Here is a 7,199-nt window from a genome sequence, read left to right as displayed (position 1 = left end):
TCAGAGAACGAATAGAAATATGCAACTGGTGGGGGCAGGTGTGGAGGGAATCGTAGGAAGTCCCAGAGACCTGAGATGGAGCAAGATTCCAGGACTCAATGTGGGTGACCTTAGTTGAAATGTCAAACAGTGGGGATATGCGACCTGAAGAGGCCACCTCTAGGAAGTAGTCAGACAGGACACCCAGTGGAAAGATGGGGACACCAACCCACCCGTAAACTTTCAACCCCAAATTGCTCCTGTGGGTGTAGCAGAGAATGAAGGAATGGTTAACCAGTGACAGGCCCAACTTGGAATCCATATCATAACTGAGCACCAAACCCTGACATTATTTCTGATGCAGTTGTACTTTCATATTTACCATGGCTGACCTCTCAGAGGTGAGCATGGCTGACCTCTGAGAGACTCTAAGTAACAACTGACTGAGATCAATGCAGATATTGGCAGCCAAGCATTAGACTGAGTACAGAGGACCCTAAAGAAGAGTTGAGGGGAGGATTAAAAGAACTGAAGGGGATGGTAATACTATAGGAAAACCAACAAAGTCAAGTAACCTGTACCCCTGGGAGCTCAGAGGCTGAGAGCCTATAAAGGGTGGTAGAAGGAGCCTAGCGCATTTGTGGCAGAGAGCTTCCTTAGTGGAAGAGACTTGATGCCCCAGGGTTGGGGGATACCAGGGGGCACCCTCTCAGGAGCAAAGGAAAGGATGTATTCAGGAAAGAATTCTATAAGGGAGGATCCAGAGTCGGTAAAAATTGGAATATAAATAATTAAAATAATTAATAATAATTAAAAATATATGCCACCATGCCAGGTTGAGGAATGCTTTTAGTATGTAACAGAAAAATGTTTTCATACAAATTCTGTTAATCTGTGACTTTTTATTAGAGAATTGAGCCTATTGATATTTAATGATATCAATGAACAATGACCATTAATTCCAGTTATTTTGTTGTTGGTGATAATGATGGTAGTTTGGGTGTGTGTGTGTGTGTGTGTGTGTGTGTGTGTGTGTGTGTGTGTGTCCTTTCGTTTAGTTTTGCTGATTTGAGATTATTTGATAGCAGTGTTTTCACCTCCATCGTTTGGATTTTTCCTTCTAATACCTTTCTGCAGGGCTGATTTGTAGGTAGATATTGTTTAAATCTGGTTTTACCTTGCAATATCTTCTTTTCATTATTTATGGTAATTTAAAGTTTTACTGGATATGGTAATATGAGTTGAGAACTGTGGTCTGTTAGAGTCTGCAACACATTTGTTCAAATTATTTTGTTCCTGATTTTAGAGTCTCCATTGAGAAGTCAGGTGTAATTCTACTAGGAATTCCTTTATACGTTACATGGTCTTTCTCTTTACTTCTTTTAATATTCTTTCTTTGTACTGCATATTTGGATTATTTTGGAGAGATTTTTGCTGAGGGTGGCTTACTTTTCTGGTCCAATCCTTTTGCAGCTATGTATATTTCTTGTAACTTCATATGTATGCTCTTCTTTAGGTTGAGGAATTGTTTTTTATAAATTTTGTTTTGAAAATATTTCTTACTTGGCCTGGTATTCTTCAACTGTCTCTATTTCTATTACTCATAGGATTTGTTATTTCATAGTGTCCCTGGGCTCCTGGATTTTTTGCATCAGAAATTTTTGTTTAGATGGAACTTTTTTTGACTGATGTATCCATTTCTTCTGTCCTATCTTCGATGCCTGAGATTCTTTCTTCCATCTATTGGTGAAGTTTGCCTCTGAAGTTCCTGTTTGCATCCCTAAAGTTTTCATTTCTGGTTGTCCCTCAGTTGTTTTCTTTATTGATTCTATTTCCATTTTCATGTCTTGAACAGTATTATTTGTTTCCTTCTACTTTTTAATTGATTGTAATTACAGGATTTATTATTTCCCCTCAACTATTTGTTTCCATTTTCCTGTATTTCTTTATGGGGTTTATTCACTTCTTTTTAAAAGATAACTTCATATTGCTGTTTTAAGGTCTATTTTTCTTATGTGTTTGCTATGTTGAAATTTTCAATGCATGCTCTAATAATCTAGTAGGGATCTAGTGGATATATATGAACTTGGCTATTATTGATGGTTTTCTTTTTTTTTCTTTTTTTTTTCTTTTTTCTTTTTTTCGGAGCTGGGGACCGAACCCAGGGCCTTGCGCTTGCTAGGAAAGCGCTCTACCACTGAGCTAAATCCCCAACCCTATTGATGATTTTCTTAAGCTAGTATCTAGACATCTTGTTTTGGTTGATTGTAGAAGTATGTGATGATTTCTGAATTGTCTAGGTGAGTGGAAATTTTGTTCCAAGTTTTCTCTTTCGTCTCTGGTTTTTCATAGAGTGTGCTGGCTGACTAATGCCTATTTTACTGGCTGCTCAACTGTGGTATTCATGAGGGAATGATTGCTGGTATGGGAGCCTGGGATGGTGGAATAATGGGAGATTGTCTTAAACACACTATCTTCTGGATTACTATGAAACATGATAGTTCTTCTATGTTTTGTATTTATTTATTATTATTTTTATTGATTGATGAGAAGGATAAAATTGATGAACTCAAAGAGGCTAACAATACACTTTTTATGAAGCTACAAATTGAGCTGCTTTGCCATCTTTTAAAGGATAAAAACAGATTGAGTAGCCAAAATAATAACAGGATTTTCTTTTACTTTCTCTGTAAATTAATGTTACTGTGCCGTAAGTAGATACTAAATTGCACTTCTTATTTTGTCTATTTGTATATTCTTTCTTCTAAAAAAACTATAGAAGTTTTTTCTTTTACTTTTTAAATTAAATTTTACTTTTTACTTATAAAATTTACATCCTGCTCACTCACTACCTCCTTCCTAGTTACCACTTTCCACAATCCTTCCCCCATCCTCCTCTCTCCCTCTCCTCTGACATTGGTATCTCCCCCACCCTGACACATCAGGTGTCTGCAAGGCTAGGCCTTTCCTCTCCCACTAAGGCCATACAAGGCTGATCAGTTTTTAGAACATATCCCAAATACAGGCAGTAGCTTTTGGGATAGCGCTCACTTCAGTTGTTCAGGTTCCAAATGAAGACTAAGTTGCACATCTGTTACATATGTGCAGAGAGGCCTAGGTCCAGCCCATGTATGTGCTTAGGTTGTTGGTCCAGAATCTGAGTGCCTCAAGGGTCCAGGTTGGTTGACTCTAGGTTTTTCTGAGGAGTTCCTATACCCTTTGCAGCATGCAATCCTTCTTTAAAGAGTCCCCATGTTCAATCCATTGTTTGACTGTGTCGCTATTTGTCTGAGTCTGCTGCTCGTTGAAGCCTCTCAAAGGACAACATGCACCTATTGCAAGCATAACAGAGTATCATTAACGGTGTTAGGGATTGGTGCATACTCATGGACGGCACAGTCTCAAGTTGGATCAGTTATCAGTTGGCCATTCCCTCGGTCTCTGCTTTGTTCCCCATGCCTACATTTCTTGTAGACAGGATTAATTTTTTTAATGTTTTGTAAGTATGTTGGTGTTTCTATAGCTCCACTGGGGTTTCTTACTAGCTAGGAGGTGACCACTTCAGATTTCATATACTCAATGTAGTAAGTCACAGATAAGGTCACTCCCATAGATTTTTGGGTGCCTCCTTATCCTAGGCCTCCTTGTTGAGATGGTCTCCACCTCCTCACCCTCATTAGTTTATCTTTATGGCCATCTAGATATCTCTCCTGTCCTTTCCCAAACCTGATCATAAATGCCCCATTCTTCTCCCCATTCCCCTCCCTCCCAGTTTCTTCCCTACATCCACCTCTTGTGACTATTTTATTCCCCCTTCTAAGTGATATTAAAGCTTCCTTGCTTGGGCCTTACTTCTTGCTTAGCTTCTTTGGGTTTGTGAGTATAGCATAGTACCAGTATATTATGGCTCATATCCACTCACAAGTGCATGCATACCATGCATGTCCTTCAGGGACTGAGCTACTTCACTGGGTCCCCAGGTGGGGCAGACTCTGAATGGCCATTCCTTAAGTCTCTGCTCCAAACTATGAATATTTTTGTTCCCCCTTTTAAGAAGGACTGAAGCATCCACACTTTGGTAGTTCTTCTTCTTGAACTTCATGTTGTCTGTGGATTGTATCTTGGGTAATGCAAATTTTGGAGCTTATCATTGAGTGCATGCCATGTGTGTGTTTTTTGTGATTGGATTACCTCACTCAGGATGATATTTTTCTAGTTCCATCAACTTGCCTATGAAACTCATGAAGTCATTGTTTTTGATAGCTGAGTAGTATTCCATTGTGTAGATGTACCATATTTTCTGTATCAATTCCTCTGTTGAAGGACATCTGGGGTCTTTCCAGCTTCTGGCTATTTTATATAAAACTGCTATGAACATAGTGGAGCATGTGTCTTTGTTGTATGTTGAAGCATCTTTTGGGTATATGCCCAGGAGTGGTATATCTGGATCCTTAGGTAGTGCAATGTTCAGTTTTCTGAGGAACCTCCAGACTGATTTCCAGAGTGGTTGTACCAGTCTGCAATCCCACCAACAGTGGAGGAGTGTTCCTCTTTCTCCACATCCTTGTTAGCATCTGTTGTCACCTGAGTTTTTGACCTTAGCCATTCTGACTGTTGTCTACCTTCTTGAGTTCTTTGTAAATTTTGAATATTAGTTCTGGATCAGATGAAGGTTATGAAGATCCTTTCCTAATCTTTAGGTTGCCGATTTGTCTTATTGATAGTGTCTTTTGCCTTATAGAAGCTTTGCAATTTCATGAGGTCCAATCTATGAATTGTTGATCTTAGAGTTTGAGCCATTGATATTCTGTTCAGGAACTTGTCTCTTGTACTAATGCATTGAAAGGTATTTCCCACTTTTTATTCTATAAGATGTAGTGTATCTGGTTTTATGTTAATGTCCTCAATCCACATGGACTTGAGTTTCGTGCAGAGTGGTAAATATGGATCTATTTTCATTCTTCTACATGTAGACATCCAGTTAGACCAGCTTCATTTGTTGAATATGCTTTGTTTTTCCTATAATTTGGCTTTGGCTTCTTTATCAATAATCAAGTATTCATAAGTCTGTGGGTATATTTCTGGGTCTTCCATTCCTTTCCATTCATCAACATGTCTGTCTCTGTACCGATACCATGCATTTTTATCACTATAGCTCTGTACTCCAGCTTGAGGTCAGGTATGATGATTCCTTCTGAAATTTTTTTATTGTTCAGGATCGTTTCTGCTATCCTGTTTTTGTTGTTATCATTACTGTTGTTGTTGTTGTTCTTTGCCTTGCTTGTTTGTTTTTTTGTTTTTCCATGTGAAGTTAAGAATTGCTCTTTCTATGTCTATGAAAAGACTGTGTTGGCATTTTGATGGGATTGCATTGAATCTGTACACTGCTTTTGGTAAGATGGTCATTTTCATTAAGTTAATCCTACTTATCCATTTTGTGGCATCCATTGCATAGATCTTAATCAGTGACTTTGAAGAAGTCCCTTTTTGCAGTACATAATGACCGTTACATACAATTATAACTGAACATAATACAGAATTCAATGATTTGTGGTGACCCCATCCACATTGGTTACATCTACATTACAGTTCTTGCATCTATGACTAAAGTTACATCTCAGAAGTAGGTTAGAAGAGGAAAGGTTTAAGAGCCAGTCTACCAGGAATCATACTGCAAAACATTCTTTCCTAGAAATGGTAACATAATATCAGACAAAAAGCCAATATCAGTAGACCAGCTAAAGCCCACAGACATTTAATTTCACTGAATTCCCTGCCTAGACAAAGAACTACAGGCAAGTAATGCCTCTGAGGGAGACCGTTCCCATGGACAAACTCTGTAATTTGTTATTTAATACATGGATTATTTAGCTCTGAAACCACAGAGAGAGAGAGAGCAAGGGAGACAGAGACAGAGAGGCAGAGACCAAGAGATAAAGACAGAGAGAGAGAGAGGAAAGAGAGAGAGAGAGAGAGAGAGAGAGAGAGAGAGAGAGAGAGAGAGAGAGACTGGTTTGAATATGCTCATCCCAGAGAGTGGCACTATTAGGAGTTCTGGGACTCGGTGGAGGAACTGTGTCACTATAGAGGTGGTCTTTCAGAAAACTTCCTCCTACATGCCTAGAAGACAGTCTTCTTCTTGCCTTCAGAACAAAATTTAGAAATAATTTAGAAATCTCAGCTACTCCAATGCCATGCCTGCCTGGATACTTCCAGGCTTCCTACATTGATGAGAAAGGACTGAACCTCTGAAACTGTAAGCTACCCCCAATTAAATGTTGTCCTTGATAATAGTAGCCTTGGTCTTAGTGTCTCTTCACAGTAATGGAAGCACTAAGACACACACACACACACACACACACACACACACACACGCACAGAGGGGTTGGGGGAGAGAGAGAGAGAGAGAGAGAGAGAGAGAGAGAGAGAGAGAGAGAGAGAGAGAGAGAGAAAGAGGCAGAGAGAAACAGAGATTTTTATTTTTGCATATTTATTCATGCACAGGTGTATATAGTGATAATGATCAAAGTAAAGGTGTTATAAATTTGAGAATGAAAGGCAAACATGGAAAAATGTGGAGGGAGGGCACTTGAGAAAGGCCATCTGGGAGAAAAGAGAATTTGAAATGTGACATAATTAGATTTTAATTTAAAATATAGTACATTTTTAGTTCCAAAACAGACTATGTCCCTATCCCCTCTAGGCCTCAGTATGGACAAGGAACCACTCTAATATGACATGATCTATCATTGCAAAGGAATATCAGAGAAAAACTCAGAGAAATAAGAGAATTGTATATGTTTTTCTCTTGTTTTCTCTTTTCCACTGTATACAACTGAAATAGTTGAGCTGAAATTTAAAGCGTATATTTTCAGTTTAGGATATACAATTTCAAATAACCAAAGTTCTGGGTCACCTAAAATATTTAAGGTATAGAATAGCTTTCAATTCTTTGAATTAAAGATAGAACATTTTAAAGCAAATGTTCTTCTAGACACACATCTCTTTGCAGAAGCATTATTGTACAGAATAGAATCTGATGGTCTATAGAATCCGTCATCTAGAAGATTCAAACTGAGAATGCATTAGATCTCCAAATAAATTCCTGATTTTTATGAGTAAAAATAAATGTGACAACATATCATCTGAATTTCCTTTATTATAACCTCTTCTGTGGTTGATATTCTCCACGTGCTCTTAAGCCTGGATAAATTTATACT

The sequence above is a fragment of the Rattus norvegicus genome, chromosome 15, assembly GCF_036323735.1.
Source record: "Rattus norvegicus strain BN/NHsdMcwi chromosome 15, GRCr8, whole genome shotgun sequence".
In the NCBI taxonomy this organism is placed as follows: Eukaryota; Metazoa; Chordata; class Mammalia; order Rodentia; family Muridae; genus Rattus; species Rattus norvegicus.
Note: the sequence above shows the minus strand (reverse complement) of the source record.